A 13187-nucleotide genomic window follows, 5' to 3' on the forward strand; every position below is an offset into this window, starting at 1 on the left:
AAATAAGAGGGAATTAGATGACTGGGAAAGCTTTAAAAAACAACAAAGAATGACTAAGAAAGCAATAAAGAAAGGAAAGATAGAGTATGAAGCTAAAATAACTCGAAATATAAAAAAGATAGTCGAAGTTTTTTTACAAATATATAAAGAAGAGACTGGCGAGAGTGAATGTTGGACTCTTGGAGGACGAGAGCGGGGATTTAACGGTGGGTAATGAGGAAATGGCTGAGACTTTAAATACGTTTTTTGTGTTGGTCTTCATGGAGGAGGACACAAATAGCTTACCAAATATTGAAGATAGCGTGTTGGTAGGGGTTGAGGTCCTCAATACAATTATTGTTATTAGAGAGGTAGTGCTTGGTAGTCTAATGTGACTGAAGGTATACAAATCCCAGGGACTGGATAGAATGCTTCCCAGAGTTCTGAAAGAAATGGCAGAAGTAATAGCAGATGCCTTAGTAATTATTAATCAAAATTCGCTGGACTCTGCAGAAGCGCCGGTGGATTGGAATTCAGCTAATGTTACGCCGCTGTTTAAAGAAGGTAGCGGACAAAAGGCAGGGAACTATTGGCTCGTTAGCTTAACATCCGTAATTGGAAAAATGCTAGAATCCACCATCAACGAAGAAATAGCAAGTCTCCTGGAAAACAACAGTTTGACCAAGCAGACGCAGCATGGATTCGTGAAGGGGAAGTCATGTTTAACAAATTTACTGGATTTTTATGAAGATGTGACTAGTGCGGTAGACAGACGGCGACCAGTGGATGTGGTGTTTTTAGATTTCCAGAAGGCATTTGGTAAGGAGCCTCACAAAAGGTTGCTGCAGGAGGTGAGCGTTCACAGAGTTGGGGGTAAAGTGTTAGCGTGGATTGAGGATTGGTTATCTAACAGGAAGCAGAGAGTTGGAATCAATGATTGCTCTTCTGGTTGGCAGTTGGTGACCAGTGGAGTGCCGCAGGGATTGGTGCTGGGGCCTCAACTGTTTACCATATACATAGATGATCTGGAGGAGGGGGCTGATTGTAGGTTATCAAAATTTGCCGATGACACGAAGATGAGGGGAAAAGCGATTTACGTGGAGGATGCAGAAAGTCTGCAGAGAGATCTAGATAGGCTGAGTGAGTGGGCGAGGACCTGGCAGATGGAGTATAACGTTACTAAATGTGAGGTTATCCACTTTGCTAGAAATAATAGTCAAAGGGAATATTATTTAAAGGGTGAAAAGCTGCAGCATGCTACTGTGCAGAGGAACCTGGGGGTCCTTGTGCACGAATCACAAAAACTCAGTCTGCAGGTGCAGCAGGTGATCAAGAAGGCGAATGGAATGTTGGCCTTTATCGTGAGGGGGATAGAATACGAAAGCAAAGAGGCCTTGCTGAAACTGTAGAAGGCACTGGTGAGGCTGCAAATGGAGTATTGTGTGCAGTTTTGATCCCCTTATTTGCGTAAGGATATATTGGCCTTGGAGGAAGTACAGAGAAGGTTTACCAGGCTGATAGCGGTGATGAGAGGGTTAGCTTCTAAGGAGAGATTCATTAGACTTAGCCTACACTCGTTAGAGTTTAGAAGGCTGAGGGGGGATCTTGTCGAGACTTACAAGATAATGAAGGGGCTAGATAGGGTAGAGGTAGAGAGATTCTTTCCGCTTAGAAAGGAAAACAGAACTAGAGGGCACAGCCTCAAAATAAAGGCGGGGTGGGTGGGGGGCAGCAGTTTCGAACGGAGTTGAGGAGGAACGTCATCACTCAAAGAGTGGTGAATCTCTGGAATTCTCTGCCCATTGAAGTGGTGGAGGCTACCTCGTTGAATATGTTTAAGTCACCTGTAGATAGACTTCTGATAGACAAGGGAATTAAGGGTTATGGGGAGGAAGCGGGAAAGTGGAACTGATCCACTTCAGATCAGCCATGATCTTATTGAATGTTGGGGCATGATCGAAGGGCTAGAAGGCCTACTCCTGCTCCTATTTCTTATGTTCTTATATTCTTATGTGACTCTCAACTGCCTGCGGGCAACTAGGACGGACAATAAATGCGGGCCAGCACAGATTGCTTTGTCTGCTCACCCCAGTCCAACGCCGGCATCTCCACATCACAGCCAGAGAAGCCCATATCTAATGAATAAATAGAAACTGCGACCTTTACCACCTAGAAGGACAAAGGCAGCAGATACTTGAGAACATCACTCCGTGGTTGTTCCCTCCAAAGTCATTCACCATCCCGACCTGGACATATATCGCCATTTCTTGACAGTCACCTGTGTCCAAATCCAGGAATTAATCCCCGAACAGCACTGAAGATGTGCACACATCTGAGAATGCAACGGTTGGAGAAGGCAGCTTATTACCACTTTTTCGAAGGCAAATAGTGAAGGATAACAAATGCTAGCCTAACGTGCCACGCCTGAATCCCGTAAATCATTTTTTAAGCCGCAAGATCAACAGTGGGAGCGATCGCCAGCAGCATGTTTCAAGCAAAGGCTGCAATGCGCTATCAGCAACGATATAAACCAATCAGAATTAGTTATCTTTTGGATAAAAATTAAAATCCATTTTTGCCAAGGAAAGAACACATGCTGTGTAAAGTTTTTTTTTCTGACGACAGCGTAAATTAAGTCGGACTGAGGTACAATTCTATCATTTCTATCTTTTTGATGTCAGAAAGGCCAATCAATTTCACTGCGTCCCATCTGAAGTGTTGTTTTCAGGTCGTAATCTAGAAAAAAGGGCATGCTGATAAACAGCACCAAGGCCACAGCCGCCCCGCTGACTAACGCATTGGCCCCAAGAAATTGAACTGAAGATGCTGAAAATAGAACCGGACAGTGTTGGCCGCACAATGGTACTTGTGAACATTAGGTCACATCTTTAATTAGATAAAGTCAACACCAATACGGAAACTTTCATGTGATACCGAAATGTTCCATATTCTCTCGAAAAACATTGGTATGTGTGGTTTCAACTAACACGGTGTGATCTCAGCTCTGACGTTAAGGCAAAACAAGTACATTGATGTTGTAGCTTCTGTTATCCTCCGCTGCTTGATATGACGTCTAACGTCTGGTTCTCTTCAAATCTCTCCATTTCTCGCACCCGTCAGTGTTCTCGCTGACTTTCAGAATAGATTCATCGGCTTTGCGCAGAATGTCTGCATTCCGTCTGCTGCATTACCTCTTGGCGCTGGGCATTATTAACACTGGTGTATTTTTTTTTATCATGGTTTGATAAAATAGCGAAGGCAACATAGTATATTGTTTATTATCTTTTTTTCATTATATTTGAAAGCATGGTGACCATTACCTCTGCCCATAATAATGTTGGTGTTGATTTCTGACAGCGACGCTCCAGGCCGCTCTCTCGGTGGTTCAGATGCCCAAACGTGAGACTCGGATAAAAGGTGCAAACATTACCATGAATTGCTCTGCGCCGCTTTTCGTTCACAATTCAATAATGCTTGCTTCTTGGTGGAAAGGCGGCCAAGACATGATGTTGGATCCGGCTACCGAGAAAAGCAAAATGAACCTGATTCACGGTCAAGGATTTTCCGAATTGCACCTTCTGAATGTGAGTTTCCAGGACTCTGGTGGCTATTATTGCAGCGTTAAATGTGGATCGATCTCCAATGGCAGTGGGACTGAGCTTATTGTACACGGCGAGTGATAATGAGGGAGAAACGGGCTGGCGTAAAATTCTGCAGGTGAATATCAGAAAAATAACTGAGCAATCTGAAGGTACTTCCGCTCAGGTCTGATTTGTGTTGTTACTTTACTGTCTTTGCAGTGAATGTTGCGTGTTCCCGCGCGACGAACAGCAATACTTACCCAACAGTGAAAATTAGATTGTCAATGATTTTTGTATTCTCCCTTTTCTCCTTTTCGAAATCTCATAATACAGTAGAATCACTACAGTTCACAGGAATCCGGATCTGGAGAGTTTTATTATCTGTCATTTGCCTCAATTAATTCACGTTAACACAAGCACCATTATTTTCTTACTCATATTCTACATTCCCCCTTGGTCGCGGGATGGTTTTCTTCAATGGTTGCAGTCGATGTTTTGAAATGGGAATTTCAGGTTTTTGATCCAGTGACAAGGAACAAACGGTGATATATGATCAGGTCAGGATGCTGTTTATCTTGATAAAAAACTGCTCGTCCCATATGGCTGACGCCCTTGAAGTGTCTTGTCAAACAACCTCCTTGGAGAGTGATGTATCTTTTGGGCAGCACACACTGCGGAGCGACGAAAGTGAAGGTAATGGTTGTTTCAGTCATGGATTGATTTACCTTAGGTGTTTTTTTTCGGGATTTGGCGCGCGCGCGTTCTACAGCTATTCTCATCCAGACAAATGGAGATTATTCCAGCAGAATCCTGCCTTTGCAGATGCGGGGATACATTGTGCAACCAATAGTTTCATCATTTGCTGCAGAATATCCAGTCTCGAACCTGCTCTGGTAACATCAACAGTAATAACATATTGTTAAACATAGGAAGTGTCAAGGTATCTGCTTTAATTTGTTTCTAAACATGTACAAAATAAAGAAGACGAACTGAAATCTCCAAATATATTACTATTGTCAACATTTAATTCACCCCTTTAACACAGACCTGACGACAGCACCAGCACACAGGAATGAGTTGCCCGGTGAATCTATTCTAGTTTAACAAAGAGATTTTCATCAGAAAATAGCTGCAGGAAGTATACAGAGTGGAAAGGGGGATGTGGCGGCAGGAGATGGCGGGACATGCCGAGGGAGAGCGATATCAATATAAACAGTAATTAGTATTGCATGATACTATTCATAATCAATGTAATGAAGTAATGACCAGGTTTGCTAACAACATGTTTTAATAATGCTGATAGACTTCAGCATTATATTATATTATATCACCCATTGTATTTTAGGGGTACATTTCATTTCAAATACAAATGCATGGCTTTTTTTTATAGATTACACTTAAAGCTGAAGCGGTGCATGCAATTTTCTAGCGCTAAAAGGTTAGAATTAGATGTAATGTAAAGTCAATAGATTTAATTTACAGAGATCTCGATTAGTTTTATTTTTAGGTCAATTGATGAATTAAGTTTTAGATCTTAACAGCTAGGAAATGGATTTTTGTAATACTGGATGGGAATTTGACCTGTTTCAAATCAGTCTGAGACTCCAAGAGGATTGAAGTGAAGAAACAGAAATACTTCCCTTGGATCCCGGTGCCAGACAGCAGGACATGCTTCAAGTAGAAGATGAACGAATGGAGGATATATTACTATGAAAATGTCATGGATAAAATCTACTCTTACAACGGTTTGCAATCGTATTCAGACAACTTGCCAATGAAATGCACACGGAGGAGCCAATTAATGTGTTCGTTGGATCCAAAAGTGAATGGGTTTCTGTGTGGGCGGACGAGAAGTTAATGCAGAATCAGATGCTGGGCCACAGTCATCTGTTTGGATAAATGTATAGATGAAATTTAAACTCAGAGGTCAAATAGCCATTGCACAGCAGGTAGCAGTTTTGGGTTTATAGTTTCAATGGGTGCCAGGGTGGAGCGTAGTGAGCTGTGGCCATTTGAAAGGAACTAAATGACTGAGAATGATTCAGGTTGTAAATGGAGTTCGTGGAGTGCGGAGTGGAATTTCCAAGGTTGGCACATGATGGAGATATGGATAATAATTGCCCCAGAAATTCTACTTTCAATCTGGAGCCTAGCCAACCTGATGAAGACTGGAATAGTGCAGAAAATTTTATCCATTATTCAAAGTGAAGAGAAAATTACCGGATTGTGGAATCTTGAATCACAAGGTGTTCAGCCTGCAGGAAGAAAGAACCATGGATGATCTCGGTTGGCGGTGGCTGAGTCTAAGAATTGCGCTGGACAAGTTTCATTTAATATGTTCAAGCGATGTGGTATGTCTCTCGCCGGAATTAGAACTTTTGAATGCAGAAAGTGGATGGGTGGGTGTTTTCTCCCCTATCTCGCGAACTCTCAATGTGAAGAATAGAGAAAGATTGATGTGTTGCCCCGTGTCAGGAATAAATGAATCCTGCGAGAAAATGAGTATGAGTACTTCAACAGACCACAGTTCTGAGCATGCTTATATTTCGGGGGCCGTAATAATGACAAGAATGATATAGAAAATCTACTTACTGAGTGACATTAGGCCTGTAATTTGGAGATCAAAGCCAACGAAAGAGATCATTCATGTTAGGGTTTGAACACGGGTTTGAACGCGTTTTGACTGCTGGGAAAGTCTCAACAATGCAACGTCATCTAAAAACACAGACAGAGGGGATGGTAGTCGTTGGTGTTGGATTGAAGCCAAGAATGGATTAGCATATTGACCATTAAGGAACGTCAAGGACCGGGAGACGGAGTGAATCAGTTTAACATTGCGGGAATGAAGTAAGAATGCGAGAGCGCAAAGAACTGACTGCTGCAGAACTCATGGACTGTGGCCGGAAACCTAACCATCTTTTCCATGGAAAAGTAAAGAGAGGGAAACGATGTACAAGGAGAACTCTGCCAGTCAGATGAAGCGACAATATTTCCAAAAAGCTCATCACAGGTAAGACACTAAACAAAAATTCGTACGCTGTCAGCGACAGTTTTACCAGGAAAGAAGTCTCACAAATCTCTTAGCTGGGAGGTTAGCTGGAGTGTTTCGGCAGGGTTTAAACTAATATGGGGTGGTGGTGGGGGGGGGGGGGGGGGGGATGAGACGGACAGCTCAGTACGCACTGGGATTGGGAGCGAGTTAGGTGACAGGGTAGGTTTGGTTGAGAGGAAAATCATCGGGGGGAAGGAGGATCCGAATGGGCCTGGAGGTTTCGATTGCGTCTGTTTTAATGCAAGGAGTGTAACGGGTAAAACTGATGAGCTTAAGTCCTTAATGTTCGTGAGGAATTTAGATGTGGTGGCAGTGACGGAGACGTGGTTAAAGGAAGGGCAAGACTGGCAGTTAAATATTCCTGGGTGTAAGTGTTTTAGGCGTGACAGAGGAGGGTTGAAGAGAGGTGGTGGGGTGGCGTTGTTAGTTAAGGAGCACATCACAGCGGTGCAGAGGGAGGATAATATAGAGGAGTTATGGATTGAGTTGCTGTGGGTGGAGTTGAGGAATAGGAAGGGAGCAATTACAATGCTAGGGGTGTACAATAGGCCACCCAACAGCCCACGGGCAGTGTAAGAAGGCGTATGTAAATAGATTTTGGATAGGTGCAGAAAGAATAGGGTTGTTGTAGAGGGAGATTTGAATCTTGCTGGAGTGGATTGGAAGGTGCCTAGAGCTGGGGGTTCGGTTGGGGAGGAATTTGTGAAATGTGTGCTGGAAGGGTCCTTGGAACAGTATGTAACTCGCCCGACTAGGGAGGAGGCTATGCTGGATTTAGTTCTGGGTAATGAACCAATTCAGGAGGTTGAGGTTGCATTGGTAAACATGTGGCTAACGGTGACCACAATTCTGTCCACTTTAGGATAATAATGGAAAAAGATGAGTGCTGGGCGAGGGGGAGGGTGCTAATCTGGGGGAAGGCAACTTACAGTCGGATTAGGCATGAGTTTATGAATACTGATTGGGAGAGGTTGTTTGTGGGTAAGTCCACATTCGGCAAGTGGGAGGCTTTCAAGGGAAAACTGAAAAGGTTGCAGGAAAGACATGTGCCGGTTCAGAGGAAGGATGGGAAAGGCAGGAGTAGAGAGTCATGGATAACAGGGGATATTGAAGACTTGGTCAGGAAGGAGAGAGAGGCATATGTTAGGTCTAAACAACAGGGAATGGAGAGAGCACTGGAGGAATATAGAGAGAGTAGGAGGGAGCTCAAAAGGGGAGTTAGAAGGGTGAAAAGGGGGCATGAAATGGCTTTGGCGGATAGGATTAAGGAAAATCCAAAGGCATTTTACTCTTATATTAGGAACAGAAGGGTGGTTAGAGGGAAAATCGGTCCTCTTAGGCTCGGAGGAGGGGAACCGTGCTTAGAGTCTGAGGAAATGGGGGAGATCCTGAATGAATACTTTGCGTCAGTGTTCATGAAGGAGAGGGGCTTGGTGTTTGTGCTGTCTTGGAGGGAGCTGTAGACCAGTTGAAAGAAATATCCATTACGAGGGAGAAAGTGTTAGGGTTTTAAGGCAGCATAAAAACTGATAAATGTCTGGGGCCTGATGGCATTTATCCCAGGCTGCTTTGGGAGGTGAGAGATGAAATTGCTGGGCCTCTGACACAAATCTTTCTTCTTTGGACACAGGTGGGGTCCTAGAGGACTGGAGGATGGCGAATGTGGTACAACTGTTTAAAAAGGGTTGTAGGGATAACCCTGGTAATTATAGGCCGGTGAGTTTGACGTCAGTGGTAGGAAAGTTGTTGGAAACAAATCTTAGGGACAGGATGTATATGCATCCTATCTGTCGCGTCGGATGAAGCAGCAATATTTCCAAAAAGCTCATCACAGGTAAGACACGAAACAAAAATCCGTATGGTGTCAGCGAGAGATTTATCAGGAAAGAAAACTCGGAAATTGAATCCATTCCTAAGGAATCATGGTCAGGGACATATATAAAAGTGCCATGTTGAGAGAACGGGTCCATTCTGCTTCTTTGGCATGTCTCATTTTGTATTCTGCATATTTGACCATTGACGATTCTAGATGTCTGAACTGTGATGAAACACTTTCAGAGAGAGCTGAGACTTCTCACTACCTGGTTCAGTATAATTGGAAGTTAAGTCCATTTCAGCGCACAGCGGATCTCCCCTCAGTAAGCTCACTGAAGAGAGTAAATAAATATAATTCCGCTCACTGCTTCAGGCAACACAAATTATTGCGGCAATAAGATTATGCTAGTTGCTTAAGGAGCAGCGGGAAAGGTCGACAGAGTCTATGGATGGGAGGTTGGTTTACGTGATGGACTGAGCTTCGTTTACGACATTTCGTAGTTCTTTTGGCAGTCTTGGACAGAGCTGGAGCCACCCCAAGCTATGATACAGACAGAAAGAACGCTTCCTATGGTGCATCTGTAAAAGTTGGTGAGAGTCGTAGTACACATGCTAAATTCCTCTATGTTCCTGAGAAAGTAGAGTCGATGGTGGGCTTTCTAAACTATTGGGTCTGCATGGAGGAACTAGGACAAGTTGTTGGTGATCTGAACACCTAAACACGTGAAGCTCCCGACCACTTACACTTCATCCCCATTGATGTGGAAAGGGGCATGTCCTCGACTATGCTTCCTGAAGTCGACGATTATCTCCATCGTGTTGTTGACATTGAGGGAGAGATTATTATTTGTCGCACCAGCTCACCATACTGTCTATCTCTTTCTTGTACACTGACGCATCATTGTTTGAGATAAGACCCACCACTATGGTAGTGTCATCAGCTAAATTGGAAACTGAGTTGGAGTGGAATTTAGCCACACCGTTATAGATGTATAAGGAGTGCAGTAAGGGGCTGGGGACACCGCCTTGTGGCACATCAGTTTTGAGGATGATCATGGAGCAAGTGTTGTCGCTTATCCTTAATGATTGTGATCTGTGGGTTAGAAAGTCGAGGATCAGGTCACAGAGGAGGGAGCTGAGTCCCAGGCCACGGAATTGGGAGTTGGATATTGCAGGAATAATGAATGAAGGCTGAACTGTAGTCAATGAAAAAGGGTCTGACATAGGTATCTTTGTTATCTAGGTGTTCCAGGGTTGAATGTAGGGACAGGGAGATGGCGTCTGCTGTGGATCTGTTGTAGTGATAGGTGAACTGCAGTGGATCCAAGCAATTTAGGGGGGCTTTCAAAGCACTTCTTAATGATGGATGTTGGAGCCACCAGACGATAGTCATTAAGACATGCTACCTGGCTTTTCTTTGGTACCAGGATGATGGATGATTCATATGGAGTACATAACTTATTTCAATTTCTACACAGAGAATGCTTGTCCATGCTGCAGGAGGAATTAAGTGGTTGACTGGAGCACGAGGCTCCATATATATCCCTGTCATCAACGCTAGAGAATATCAGTACAACCGTATAACTCATAAGGCTTAAACATTCACAATAATCTTCTGCAAAGTTGCAGACCAAATGTTTCAACTTGGCTCCCACCATCACAAAAGTCAGCCTTCAATCATTCCAATTTACTCGACTTTATAGCAGGAAACGGCCGAAGGCATTGGACACTGCAAAGTCTCTGAACTCTGACAATATTCCAGCAATATTATGGAATACTTGCGCTCCAGAATATGCTGTGCAGCTGATCAAGCTATTTCCATGCAACTACAACACTGGCAACTACCGGGTAATGGTCCTGTGCACCAGAAACCGGATGTATCCAACTGGATTAATGACTAATCCATCAATCTGCCCTGGATCATCAGTAAATTGACAGAGTGATGCCAGGATCAGCAACAGAGCTATCAAGCAGCACTTGTTTAGCAATAAACATTCTCAATGAAGCTCAGATTAGGTTCCACGAGGACCACTCACTTCTTGACCTCATTTCAGCTTTGGTTCATTCATGACTAAAAGAGCTGAGCTGTAGAACAGAAGAACATAAGAAATAGGAGCGGGTTTAGGCCATCTTAGCCCTTCGAGCCTGCCCTGCCATTCAACAAGATCATGGCTGATCTGAAGTGGATCAGTTCCACGTTCCTGCTTTCTCCCCATAACCCTTAATTCCCTTGTCTATCAGAAACCGATCTACCCGTGACTTAAATATATTCAGCGAGGTAGCCTCCACCACTTCGATGGGCAGAGAATTCCAGAGACTCAACACCCTTTGAGTGAAGAAGTTCCTCCTCAACTCCGATGTAAACTGCCCTCCCCACCGCACCCCCCCCCCCACCCCCCGTTATTTTGAGGCTGTGCCCTCTAGTTCTGCTAAAACTGATAAAACTCCCTAGTGGCTCACTTGAATCACCAGAAGTGAAACATCTCACACTTCTCCTAGCCAAATTCAAGATGTAAAACCTATGGCTCAGGTGGGCTTCCGAAAACACGTTGGAGTTTCTGTCCTGAATTCTAACGATTTGATTACTACCCCTTCTACAAATATTCAATCCCTCTACAGCCGACGAGCTGTGGCAGCAGTGTGTACTATCTGCAAGATTTGCTACAGGAACTCACCCATTTTCCTTAGACAGAAAACATTGAACTGGCAAGCCTTATCACCTGGAGGGCTACCACCACTATCTGAAAATTAGAAGTATTTCTGATTGCTACTTATCAATGGTCTGGAGGCTCCCCCCTCCCCTAACACATTTATAATCCTGGCTTGTAAATGTATCACCATTCCTTCGCTACTGCTTCGTCAAACTCTAGGAAGACCCTTCTTAACAATACATTGTGTGTACCTACACCTCAGGGAGTGCAGCAGTTCAGGAAAACGGCTTACTGTCACTCTCTCAAGGGAACTGTTGATGGACAATGAATGGATGCCTAATCAGTGACATCCATATTTAATAAATGATTTAATATTTAGCCTTTATTTGGACCTGGGTGTCCAGGGGGAGGAATCACAGATCAAAATGGCCATGCGGTGGACAATCAAGAATTCCGAGTGAATGTGTTAGAACATACTAATGCAAGCCACAGTGTGACCACACTCATGCATTCCATCCAATATTGATTTCCTTGTGCGAGAAAGGAAGTACTTGCCTTGGAAACAGTTCAATAGGTGCCGACAAGTTTGTCTTCTTGCATGAAGGAGTTGACATATGTACAGCAGATGTAAGCTGATGGATTTGTATGATCTGGCGCTTTTCACAACGAGAGGTAAACGAATTGGAAGATAGACACAATGATTATCAACGGAATAGATGTCAGTATATGTCTCCCCTGGCTAGGGAGCCTAGAACTAATTATCGAAAAGGAGGTCCCTCATTATGGACTGCCATCAGGAGGAATAAGTTCACTCAAAGACTTGTAGATCTTTGGAATCATTAACCCATTCGGGGTGTAGATATTACACTATGTAGTTTATCCTTTTATTCCAAAATTTACTGCACTTTACTACAGAACGGTTTTCTTTGAGGGAAAGGCCCATAGCGCTGCATGGAAGGAACTTCTAATTTTTATGATGAAAGTCGAGATTGACATTGATATATTTTTGATGCTAAAATTGCGGGATCTCCGGATGGTGCGAAAAGCTGAGGTTGATGTAAATATTATCTCATATGGTTTGAAAGTTGTGCTTCCGCCCAAATGGATTATGACTTTGATCGGGAGAACGATTGAATGAGATTTATACCTTTTAAAAATGAATAAACAGGGTGGGCACGAATAATGTATTTATAGTTCAGGGTGGCGCTAGAACAAGAAACCTAAGATAGAGGCTAAATCAAAATGACCTCACGAGACACCGAATGTTAAATCGCATTTCACTACGAAAGAAGAATTGACGTCACCAGGCTGTACGCGTGAATGTGGAAAATAGTATAATGCATGCGAGAGGATTAAATGGAAGGAAATGCCGGTGTACTTGGCTGCAATCTGATGGGTAGATGTTCGTATGCAACACTGTCATAGGCAAAAACCTGTTGAGATGATTGCCCTGTCCCTGCGTTGTAAGTACAATAACATAACTGATCCAACGAAATGGACGTACCGTCTCCCATCACAAAAGGCCAGGGACCCCAGTTACCTTTCTTCCCATTTGAAGCCTCTAATAATTTATACATCGATTGGTATGTTTTTGCGGAGTTTAACATTGCAAGAATTCGCGCTGATCCAAATTCCAGAACCTTGTTGTAATTAAATCACCTGCCCCTTCCTCCTATTCCAGGCAATTACAATAGAGGTTACAGTCAACCCATTACAGACATGTCGTTTCAGTATTCGCACAATGGGACTGCCAGCCCGTCTGTAATCAACATCACTGGACTCTGATGATGTTCATGCGAACCAAGATTTTTCTCCTGGGTTGTTTCTTTCGATTTCAGCGTACTCCACTTTCTCTTCCCTCTGGTTCATTACTGATGTTTTCTCGGAAATGATGAGATCCAAAGACGCATAAGTTAATTTAGAATTGGTGGGTTGCTTGGCCTGTCGGAGCAACAATGACATTTCAGTCGCGTTTTTCGCTCAAATTATGTTTCTCGGGCTTTCAGTGTGTCAGAACTGGTTGAAATTAACTTTTATTCTCAATCTTACCAGGACATAAACGGTGCTACCTTCGTCCCTTATTTCCCGCTTTCCTGTTTCAGTCAGCTC

Source organism: Carcharhinus amblyrhynchos, chromosome 4 (assembly GCF_965287045.1).
Source record: "Carcharhinus amblyrhynchos chromosome 4, sCarAmb.v2.hapA, whole genome shotgun sequence".
In the NCBI taxonomy this organism is placed as follows: Eukaryota; Metazoa; Chordata; class Chondrichthyes; order Carcharhiniformes; family Carcharhinidae; genus Carcharhinus; species Carcharhinus amblyrhynchos.